Source organism: Aedes aegypti, chromosome 1, assembly GCF_002204515.2.
Source record: "Aedes aegypti strain LVP_AGWG chromosome 1, AaegL5.0 Primary Assembly, whole genome shotgun sequence".
Taxonomy (NCBI): Eukaryota; Metazoa; Arthropoda; class Insecta; order Diptera; family Culicidae; genus Aedes; species Aedes aegypti.
The window spans coordinates 152,723,855-152,735,692 of NC_035107.1; positions in this window are offsets into that span (position 1 = coordinate 152,723,855).

Here is an 11,838-nt window from a genome sequence, read left to right on the forward strand (position 1 = left end):
GCTGTTCCTGCTGGTTGGGATCGAACTCTATTTACCGATTGGCAACAACTTGGTCCACGACGATACGCTGCTGGAAGGTACAATACTCGGCAGGCCGTGGTCACTTTGGTACTAGCGTTGATCAGCAAAAATGCACCGGATGGAGTGAGTCGACAGCGTATCTTGCAGAAAGATTTCATTTTTGCCTGGAGAGCTACCGGAACGTCGAACAGTATACCCGCTCAGAGCGTGGATAACCTCGTCGATACACTCGACCTCTTCATAGTTATCAATCGTTTCCTTCGATCCATTGGCGACCACCACGGAAACATCCTCCGGGTTGAAGTGACTTGTCCAGTATGTGATAGATTTCGCCCACTCACTCCGGCAAATTTTCGTTTTTCGTTTCGTCACCTTGAGTTTATGAATAATATTCATCAACCTGTGAAATTTAGCAGAAATTAGTTTACATAGTTCCAACTAGGGTATCACTTACCGACATTATTTCGAGGCAAAGGTGCAAAAGTTGGTTGAAGAATTTGTTCTTACTGTTTCAGAAGCTGCAGTGGAAAATGGAGTATTTCGAAACACTTTAGCCAACTACGTTTCATAGTAATATTCACTATTTGAATTATCACCGATTCGTGGTTGTCTTTACTATATTTCGGTTCTTATAATTGTGTTCGTGGTTATGGTAACTATTTTTACAGAATAGTAAATATAAGAACGGCTTGATATTTAAACACACTATTATTTTTCTATCAGTGTATTTTTTAGAATAATTCAAGACCAACAATTGAAAAGGCCTCAAGTCCAAAATGTAAACAAATCGGTTTTCTGCTGATTTCAGTGTATAAGAGCCTATTCTTACTAAAACATACAATAGTCATTTAAAAATATGCATAAAAGTTGAAAAAATAACATTTTTCTAAAAGGCCCCATCTCATTTCCCGCTAACCAGGATATTCATCGCAAATGCGGCCTTTTCTCAAAAAGGCCCCATTTCTATATCTGACGGAAACTGAGTTGAGGCCTGTTAAACAAACATCAAAATTGCAATGTAGATTGCGAAAAACGTTCCAAATTCACTAAGTAGATGCAGGTTATACTACGGAACGACTGCTCCTTGTATTATTTTACACAGTGGTTGTCTAAACGGCGAACATTATCAAGTTTTCCGTCGGGTTCCGGTAGACTGATGTATTTTGTATCATACTACCAAATAATACCTGTGTCAGCCTGTTTGTATTTCACAACTTATCAACAAAAACACGATTTGGTTCCAATTGCATGAAAAATAACGTTCAATTGCAATATTATTTCAATTGAACCAATATTTCCATACATTTTCTCGACGACGAACTCGCGTACCACATACATAATGTTCATGGATGACGAAGGGTTCAATCAATCACACATTTATACGACCGCACGAATCTTCTCTTGCTGTAGGGATCTCCATGTACTTTACTTCACCACCTAACACTCTTCTACACTTCAAATTTCTTATTTCATCATCAATTTTGAATGATTTTCAAAAGGCCACATCAGAAGATGATGAAGAAACAAGCCACAACTAGAAGGCCTCAACACATTTTAGAGTAAACAAAGGCGTCAACTCACAGGCCTCATCAGCGTCGGCCGGCGTCTATGGGCACAAATGAAAAGGGCTGCACAGCTTTTGGTGAAATAAAAGCCTCATTTCCTTTGACTCGTTTTTTTAGCAGGATTTTTTGCTGAAATGATAGTAATGAATATTCATAGCTAAAAATCAGTTTATCCATCGACTTTCGGGACGATAAAATAACATACAATGCTTAAATTCATAATTTAAATTTGATTTATTGTTTGACAAAACAAGATTGCATTTTTCTCATTGTTTACTTTTTGGAGATGAGGCCTTTTGAATTGTTAGTCTTGAATTGCTTCCAAGCTTGAATACTAGACTGTTCTTAGCGTGTAGAGCTTAGTGACATTTTGAACACACGTACACTCTGGAAAAAATCTAAACTAAATAGTTTAAATGTCGCACTAAATCTCTATTCGCCTGGTTGACCCCAAGCTCCGTATTCAAGACGGTAAAACTGGCCTAGTATACTTAAGTTTACCGGAGGCATGTATAGCTTTGATTTATATGTGCCGAGATTATCTTTTTGTGATTGATTGTCCCTGAATTTATTCTCTTTATTCTGATTTGGTTCCCACTACGAAAAATCAAAACAAATGAAACACAAACGTTTATTTATTATAAAATTTTAGAAATCTTTCAAGAAAGTGCCATGCTTTTTTTTTCGCAAACCAAAAGTGGAGTTTCCGGGCCGCTAATGCCATACATTTAGATGCGAAGCATTATTGTTGCAAGCTGGAGATTCCGGAGACTCGCTAGTATTTCGTCTATCTGTCTGCCAACAGAATTGAGAAGAGTGCACTTTTTTGTTAATTTGTTACACATTATGCCTACATGACTACATAACTTACCGATCACTGGCGAAATTATAGCGAATCCATTGAAGGAAGCACAACGGAGTACCAGCGGGAAAAACATCTTGTTCAGAATGCGTGGTCTAATTTCCCCCTGCGAATGATGATGTACTGCTTTGGGTGGCATGGAAGCCGAATCGACGATGGTTTCTTCGTCAACTTATTGGAGTTTTAGGCCTTCCAAACACTATATTTAGGACTTTAAACACCACAATTCTGATCGGAATTAAGATAATGAATCGCAAACGTGATGACGAACGTAAACATTATTAACGAGACAAACGATCCAAAGCACTGACACAATACATCGCCATCATTATCTTAGCATCAGTCTAGTATAGTTTAAAATTTTAAACAAATGCAGATTATCCTCTAAACTGCGGCATGTATAAAGTTAACAAAAGTTAAAATATATTGAGTTTTAAACTATTGGCGTTTAGTATTATTTCAGAGTGTAGACTACACTGTATCACGGTGGTTTGCGAGTACCCTTTAATGAGTAAAAAAACACTCATTTTCAAATAGCAGAGAGATCTGTCATAAAAAGGGTAAATTCAGAATTCCAAAACGGGTAAATAAACACCCATTATTATAAGGCCGCTGCAGATTAAAAATGGGTGTTTTTAAACCCATTTATGGGTGAAAAAATAGTTCGCAGTCGTTTCATAGCATGAAGCTGGTGTTGTTCGGTGTAAATATATTTTGTTTAAATTGTTTTGATTTAACTTTTAGTATTTTTAGTGTATACAACATTCAAAGAAGTGGTAAGTTCTGCAGCATTGTCGACATGAATTTGTATTGATCGCAAAATATTTAGATTTTCCAGATTTATCTATTGTTTCTGCAGTCTGCAGCTGTTATCTGGTTCCAGCAAATATCGGCATAGAGGAGCAATAGTTTATGCAGAAACAAAATTAAGTATCAAATTGAAGTAGTATATTAAATAAAAATTACTATAGTAAAAACTATTGTTTGTGTTCGTTTCATTGCAAAGATTCCGATGTAGGTTTAGGTTAAAATTATTTACTTTCACCATCTACAAAATGGGTAAATTTTTACCCTTTTTTGGCCGCGAGACCGATTTACAAAACGGGTAAAAAAATTTGGGGTGGGTAATGTCTATTACATTACCGCGGGGTTGACGTAGAACTACGATGATTAATAATTTGATTTGTCATGTATATGAATTTGTAAGTGTACTATTTTTGTGTTGTTATTGATCGGATGAAGTTTTCAGAAGTTAACTCTTTTTGGACTCATTTTGGTAGTCCTGAAAAGAACCATTTGTCGTTCTGTGGTTTCGAGAACCAGTGTATGGTGTTCCAGGAATAATGCCAGATGTTTGAATTTGTTTGTTTGGTCGTTGCTTCCTTGTGTTGCTTGGTTGGGTGATCGGTTTCTGGCTCCAGCTGTAGTTCGCCAAACTCCTCCAGTAGATTAGATGTTTGATGGCTCGGGTGCTTCGATCGTGATAATCGATTGAATCGGTCCAGTGCTATGGTCTGTAGCAATATCCATTGCATCAGCATTTAGGCTCTGTACATTGATACTCATCAATATGCAGGTTGGGCCACTATGATCCAGTATTTCACGTCTCAAAGCGTCACTAATCGATGATTGCCTAAGCGCTGCAGCTCATTCCTCAAGTCAACCCTTGGAATTGCTGCCTTTGGCGTGATGGAACTGGGAAGAATTGGTAGAGTTTGTCAAAAATAGTCCTTGCAGTGAAGTAACCCGCGACAAACCAACATATACCAATTGCTGATCCTGACTTTTGTCATAGTCATCCAGACTTTTGTTGCTTTCAATTCTCCGCTTCGATCGCACCTCAGCAGGCAACAGATCGTCTTGCTCTGACCGGGCGTGCTTCTCAGGCACAGACATCGATAGCGAGGGACCTCCCCGTTTGTCTTGCTTCGCTCAAATCAAACTGTCGAGCGAGCGAGAGAAGATGCCGTCCGAAGCCAAAGTCATCACCGCTGCCGCCGCCAAGAAGAAGAAGAAGAAGAAGAAGAGGAAGCAGTCCACACACTGAGGCAAAAATACTTAGGTTTTCCATAAATCAAGACTTATGAACCAGCCAAATTATGGTTTCATTGCACGCTTAAACATTTCGAAAATGGGATCATAAGTTTCATAAGTGAGAGCTTTGAATTCTTTAACAACAATTACTTGAAATATTTATCATAGCAATCGCTAGAAGAACTACTCCGCTTTCGATGTTGGCTACAAGTTAATCAAAAACCAGATCACATGTTGTCAAAACATGTCGATTTTTGTGCACGCCTGAACTAAAAGGCTAACAACATTATCGATTGATAATACGATTTGAGTTAATACCATTGCGTTTATTACCGAATTTCATTGATTGACTTATGAAATTCATTACTGAAATTTTTCACCAAAATCATAAGTAAAACTTACAAATTTCAACAATAATCGTTGTGGCGCCAAATCATAATTATTCCTTAAGAAATTATTAAGTTTTTTTGCCTCAGTGCAGGAGAATTTGAGGTCGAACTGTAAACACGGTCGGGCAAGTCATTCTCGCTTTGTGGTTCATTGCTTGTTTGCGTTCACCCAGCCATCGTCATCGCCGCCATCATCAGATTTTGACTTAAGCCCGGTGATCTACTACCTGTTATTGTTGTGCGCCATCCACGTCACGAAACTTTCGGTTCGTCGTTTAAGCAAATAACTTGCTCAAATTTATACATTTGAGTTGAGGATTCCCCGTTTGACCATGGCAATCAACTGATAACATCCCGCAGTGTTATTTATCTGTAAGAGCATCAAAGCTAACAAAGTGTTGGAATAGCAATCCTGGCAACCCTACCACTACAACCTTACTGGTGTTGCTATGCGTACCTTTGTGTTTATTTGCTTTTAGACTTTGTTTTTCTACCACTGTATTATTAAAAGAGACGCCATTAAAGTAAAACGTGTTACAGAGTAATTCCTTCGAGTTTTCCGTTTTAATTCTGTCTTCTGCCCATCCGAAACCACAATAGGTTGTGGGCCCGGGTCGTTTCCGAAACGGTTTACGGGTTAACAGTGGAAGTAGTGTTCGCGATGGCCGAGGAAGACCGTGTGGAACGTTTTCACTTGCCGCTGTTCGACGGGTCGAATTTCGCGTCGTGGAAATTCCGAATGCAGGTGCTGTTAGAAGAGCACGACCTGCTGGAATGCTGACGTGGAGGCGCTAAAAGAAGAACCCGGTGATACGCAGGAAGTGAAGCAGCAGAAAGAACGGGATCGAGCCAAGTGGCTGAAGAAGGAAAAGAAGTGTAAAAGTTTGATCATTTCCCGAATCCACGACTCCCAGTTGGAGTTTGTGCAGGGAAAACGCACACCGAAAGAGATTTGGTCTGCGTTGAGTAGAGTGTTCGAGCGACGGAGCATCGCCAGCCGCATGCACCTGAAGCGGCAGATGCTGGCTCTGCGACACGACGGTGGTCCATTGCAGGATCATTTTCTTCGTTTCGACCGGTTAGTGCGTGAGTACCGCGGTACGGGAGCAGAGATGGAAGAACTAGATGTGATTTGCCATCTTTTGCTCACTTTGGGTCCTTCGTTCGATACCGTCGTCACCGCGTTGGAAACGATGCCAGAGGCGCATTTGAATATGGAATTCGTGAAATGCCGCCTCTTGGACGAAGAAACCAAGCGGAAGGGTATGTTTAGTGACCAGGGCGGTAAGGAATCAGCTGTTTTCGTGGGCTCAAAGCAGCCGAATAAAAAGTTCAAGTGCTTCGGTTGTAAGAAAGAGGGACATAAGTTGTCCGAGTGCCCCACGAAAAAGAAAGCGAAAAGTGATGAGAAATCTCGCGAGAAGTATTCCCCGAAAGCGCACTCAGCAGAGGCTGGGCCGAGCGGTGTTTGTTTTGCTGCTAGTAGTGGCGACAATGAACTGAGGGTGTTTCCCGAAGAATCCCGTGTACAGTGGTTCATCGATTCGGGATGCTCCGACCACATCGTGAATGACAGAGCATTGTTCGAAACTCTGAAGCCGCTAAAGTGTCCGGTCGAGATTGCGGTCGCGAAACATGGTGAATCGATAGTTGCCAAACATGTTGGTACCGTTAAGGTGGTGGCCAATGTTAACGATATGGGAGTGGAATGCACGGTGAAAAATGTGTTGTTCGTGCCTGAGTCGCGCTGTAACCTTTTCTCTGTGGTGAAGGTTGACGAAGCAGGGATGAGAGTAACTTATGAAAAGGGCCGAGTGGTGATTCATCGCGGATCGGAAGTTGTCGCGATGGGCTCGCGTTTCGGTAAGTTGTATCGTCTCGATTTTTACACGGACAAACGTAGTGCGAGTGACTCCTTGATGACGTGTGGACTGATCCCGAAGCGATTGGAATTATGGCATCGCAGATTCGGTCATTTGAACGCGCGAAGTCTCGAGAAACTGATTTCCGGCGGTATGGTTTCCGGACTCGAGCTGACCAGTGCAAAAATGGACAAAAGTGTTGTGTGCGAGCCGTGTGTCGCGGGAAAACAGACCCGGAAACCGTTTCCGGAGCGTAACGAGAAGCGATCGTCGCGTGTGCTGGAGTTAATCCATTCCGACGTTTGCGGGCCGGTAACTCCTGTCGGTGTTGGAGGAGTGAACTATTTTGTCACCTTTATCGATGACTGGAGTCATTTTACGATGACCTTCTTGATGAAGAACAAAAGTGAAGTGTTCGAACTGTTCCAACAATATGAAGCGTTGGTCACAGCGAAGTTCGGCGTGAAAGTGAGCCGTTTGCGGTGTGACAATGGGGGAGAGTACCGCAGCCGTGAGTTTGACGAATTCTGTCGGCGAAAGGGGATTGATGTTGAGTGGACGGTTCCGCATACACCCGAACAAAACGGGGTTAGCGAGCGGATGAACCGCACACTAGTGGAGCGTACGCGGTCAATGCTCGAGGACTCGGGAGTGGAAAAGCGTTTTGGGCGCCCGCGATTCAGACGGCAACGTACTTGGTTAACCGAAGCCCGTCTCGTGCCATTGGTGATGGTGTGACTCCTTACCTGCTGTGGGAGGGTAAGAAGCCGGACGTGTCGAAGCTACGAGCATTCGGGTGCACTGCTTACGTCCATGTACCGAAAGAGTTGAGGAAGAAGATCGACTCGAAGACCTGGAAGGGTGTTTTCGTTGGGTACGCCCATAATGGCTACCGTATATGGAACCCGAAATCGAAGAAGATTGTTCATGCTCGTGACGTGGATTTCGCGGAGGAGGAGAGCGGTCAAGTGAATGTGAAACCGAAGCAATCATCTAGTGTGGTCATGATGCCTCCAGTAGCCGCTGATGATGTGGCCGAAGAAGCTCCAGAAGAAGCTGTCGGTGAAGCAAGTGGTAGTTCAGCTGGAGGATCAGACGGAGCTGTTTCAGAAGAGTCTGATGAAGAGTTCGATAGTTTTCGCGAAGATGAAGAGGTCGTTCCGGCGGTGGATGCGGAATCCGGCAGACCGCAGCGACAGAGACGCCCTCCGGTTTGGCAGCAAGACTACGATGTAGATTACGCAGCGTATGCATACAATGCGGTAACCTACGTCCAGGATGTGCCGAGAACGCTTGCAGAGGCGAAGAAGAGAGGAGACTGGTGTCTGTGGAAGAAGGCCGTCGAAGAGGAGATGGCGTCAATGCAGAAGAACCAGACTTGGACTCTTGCGAAGCTGCCAGCAAACCGAACACCGATAACAAGTAAGTGGGTGTTTAAGATCAAGCGGGGAGTAAACGGTGATCCCGACCGTTATAAAGCTCGCTTAGTGGCTAGAGGATTTAGCCAGCGGTACGGATTCGACTACTGTGAAACATACTCACCAGTAGCGAAGCTCGATACTGTAAGGACGATGCTGGCTTTGGCGAACAGGGACAAGATGGTGACCCACCAGATGGACGTCAAAACGGCGTTCCTCAATGGGCAGCTCCAAGAGGAAATCTATATGGTTCAGCCTGAGGGATTCACCGATGGGACAAACCAAGTGTGCCGCCTGCAGAGGTCAATATATGGCCTAAAACAAGCATCGAAATCATGGAACGACCGTTTTCACGGGTTCATGGTGAATCGGCTGGGTTTCAGCAGTAGCCCGAATGATCCTTGCCTGTACTCTCGTAGGATCGGGACTGAGACTGTTATCGTTGTGCTTTACGTTGACGACGTCATTGTGGCCGGAACTTCCCTGAAGGTGGTGGAAACTGTGAAGCGTTGTTTTTCGTCAGAGTTCGAGATGACGGATGTTGGAGAGATCCACAGCTTCTTAGGGATCCGCATCGATCGAGATGTGGAAACAGGAGTTTTGCGTTTGAGTCAGCGACAGTACCTGGAGGACTTACTTCGGCGATTCCAGATGGACGAGTGCAAACCGATATCCACGCCTATGGAGTGTCGGTTGAAACTTCCGAGAGGTGAAGAGGAGAAGCGCACGGTGCAACCGTACCGCGAGCTCGTCGGTTGCCTGACATACGCATCACTTACAACGAGACCGGACTTATCGGCGGCAGTGAATTTCTTCAGCCAATTTCAGAGCTGCCCGACTGATGAGCACTGGTCGTACCTGAAACGTGTATTGAGGTACATAAAAGGGTCATTGGACATTGGACTGGAGTATCGTGCTGATTCGAAAGCGCCGTTACTTGAAGTATTCGCAGACGCGGACTGGGCCAATGATCCGGCGGATCGCCGATCAGTCAGTGGATGTTTGTTCAAGGTAGCTGGATGTTGTGTTGGCTGGATGACGCGGAAGCAACAGGTAGTATCGCTTTCTTCAACTGAAGCCGAGCTAAACGCGCTTTGTGCAGCGGCTTGTTTTGAGATTTGGCTGGTTAGACTTCTCAAGGATTTAGGAAAGGAGGCCAAACTGCCAGTATTCTTCTATGAAGATAACCAGTCGACAATAAGGATCGCGGAGGACAGCAAGAATCACGGTCGGCTCAAGCATGTCGACGTAAAATAGCACTTCCTACGTGATCTGGTGACGGATGGCCGAATTCGTATTCGGTACATTTCAACAGCGGACCAAGTGGCAGATATGATGACCAAAGGTCTCCCTGCGACGGCACTTCGTCGCCATCGTACGAAGGCGGGATTGGTAAGTTGCTGCGATTGAGGAGGGCTGTTGGAATAGCAATCCTGGCAACCCTACCACTACAACCTTACTGGTGTTGCTATGCGCACCTTTGTGTTTATTTGCTTTTAGACTTTGTTTTTCTACCACTGTATTATTAAAAGAGACGCCATTAAATTAAAACGTGTTACAGAGTAATTCCTTCGAGTTTTCCGTTTTAATTCTGTCTTCTGCCCATCCGAAACCACAATACAAAGCCATCGGCCCTTTTCAAGGCCATCAAATTAGTAGAAAAGAGTTAAAAGAGAAATATATCCGACTTTATTCATAACTTCTAATATTCCTAAATCAATTTCACGGCTTCATACAAAATTTCATTTGTCGTGAATAATTTATGACTCAACAATTTGTGACTGTATTCGCGGGCGCTGCTGCAGTGCCGTCGGGGTGAGTGCTCAACATTTCACAACAATTGTAAAATAGAGTGGCATTTCCAACAGCGTCTTTGATTAGCAAAATTATCACATGTAACAAAATTGCGACATATTAAGAATGCTTTTGAAAAGACATTCTCATTGAACAATTATAATAATTTTGGCACCCATGGATCAGAAATTTACCGTCATAATAAAGAAAACTATTGATTATTATTATCTCGTATTGAATATTTAGTTAATGTCAACCCTTCCAGCAATTCATGTTCGACCAATTTCTCACGCATTAGCATTCTCCGCAATTTTCAAGTAATTCTAAGCCCAACACATTATTGGCACATACCCATTTCCCAGATTGGTTGATCAGCGAAGAGCACAAAAGGGAGGAGCATCATCTGCTATTCTGAGGTTATAAAACATGCTTCCTTCGTCGGATTCAGTTTCATTCTAATTCCGCTTTCGAGCTGGTAAGAGCTCCTCTGAACTTGCTCAGCGAGAAGTACCTCGCTGCTAGAAATCTGCTGAGCTGTTATTCTTCAAGCTGCCAATCCAGTATCTGGTCTGTGAAATCGCTCAAGATTTCTAGGTTGACCGATCCGCGCTTCTAGATTTCGCCTCGTGGTAAACTCGTGGTCACAGCATCCAAGCTCAATCGGCCCTTTTCAGGGCCAACATACGTTCATAAAAGGGTTTATTGGATGATATTTACTGATTTATCTATAATGATCCAAATATCGCGGTATACTACAATTTGGTTCACATAATTTACCCCACATAATTACATGAATTTGAGAATTTACCACTGCAGCGCCGTCGGAACGTAATAACATCATGCTACTCAGCATTGTATGGTATTTCTAACAGCATCGTTGATTTATCATATAATGGGGGAACACTTCCTAAATTCTCGAGTAAGGTACCGTGGGGTAAGTGGATACAGAAAAATCAATAGTTAACTTCATTGTTATGTACAGCTAACGTGAATAATATAATTGAAACTTTTTTCTGAGGATAACAAATGAGGAACTGTTATTCTTCAAATCGTCATTTATTTCGATTTTTCTGATTGTTATGTATTTAGTATGAGAGACTTAAAAATTTGCGCCAAATGATCCACTTGCCCCACCATGGTGGGGTAAGTGGATCACCATTGAGAAAAATCTGTGCTCGAAAGAAATGTAGTGTGATTATGTTTAATAAGAATGATATTACCCTCGTTCTTGTTATTAGTGCTTGTTATGTTACATTTTAATACTTTAAAATTGAAAAGTATTTTTATTTAATCAAAATATAATAAAAAGTATCTTTATATTAGTTTATACTAAATTTAACAAAAAAAAAAAAAACAAACATTGTAACTAGAAAAAATTGGAGAAAATTCATCCATTTATACGCATAAGTCATACAGAAGGATTATAGGATTATTCCTAACGCTATTTTCGAAAAACACTCTTGGTTTAAAAATATTAGTTACATTTACTTTTGAATAACAAACTGAAATCCTTCTATTTTATTTATGAATATATGTGTATCATCTGTCTAGAACAATTTATATGGCCAAAAAAGGTACGATACTTTGCTTTCGATTGGAAAATTAGAATATTTTGCTCTTTTACAACTCAGCATAGATAAACCACGAAAAGTTTCGTGTGAATTTTGAAATTATTATTCTTTTTTATATTTTTTATACCAGAAAGGTTAAAAAAACTTTTAGGTGGATTAATTCAAATTTTCTATGGTCAATTTGACAAATTCAAGCTGGGAATTGAACAAAATAAAGGAAAACAACATTTGCGGATATAGAAGCTTATTAAAATTCTCGTAAGCAGCCTGCCAATAAATGATAATTATTCTTGATCCACTTACCCCACTTACCCCACTCCAT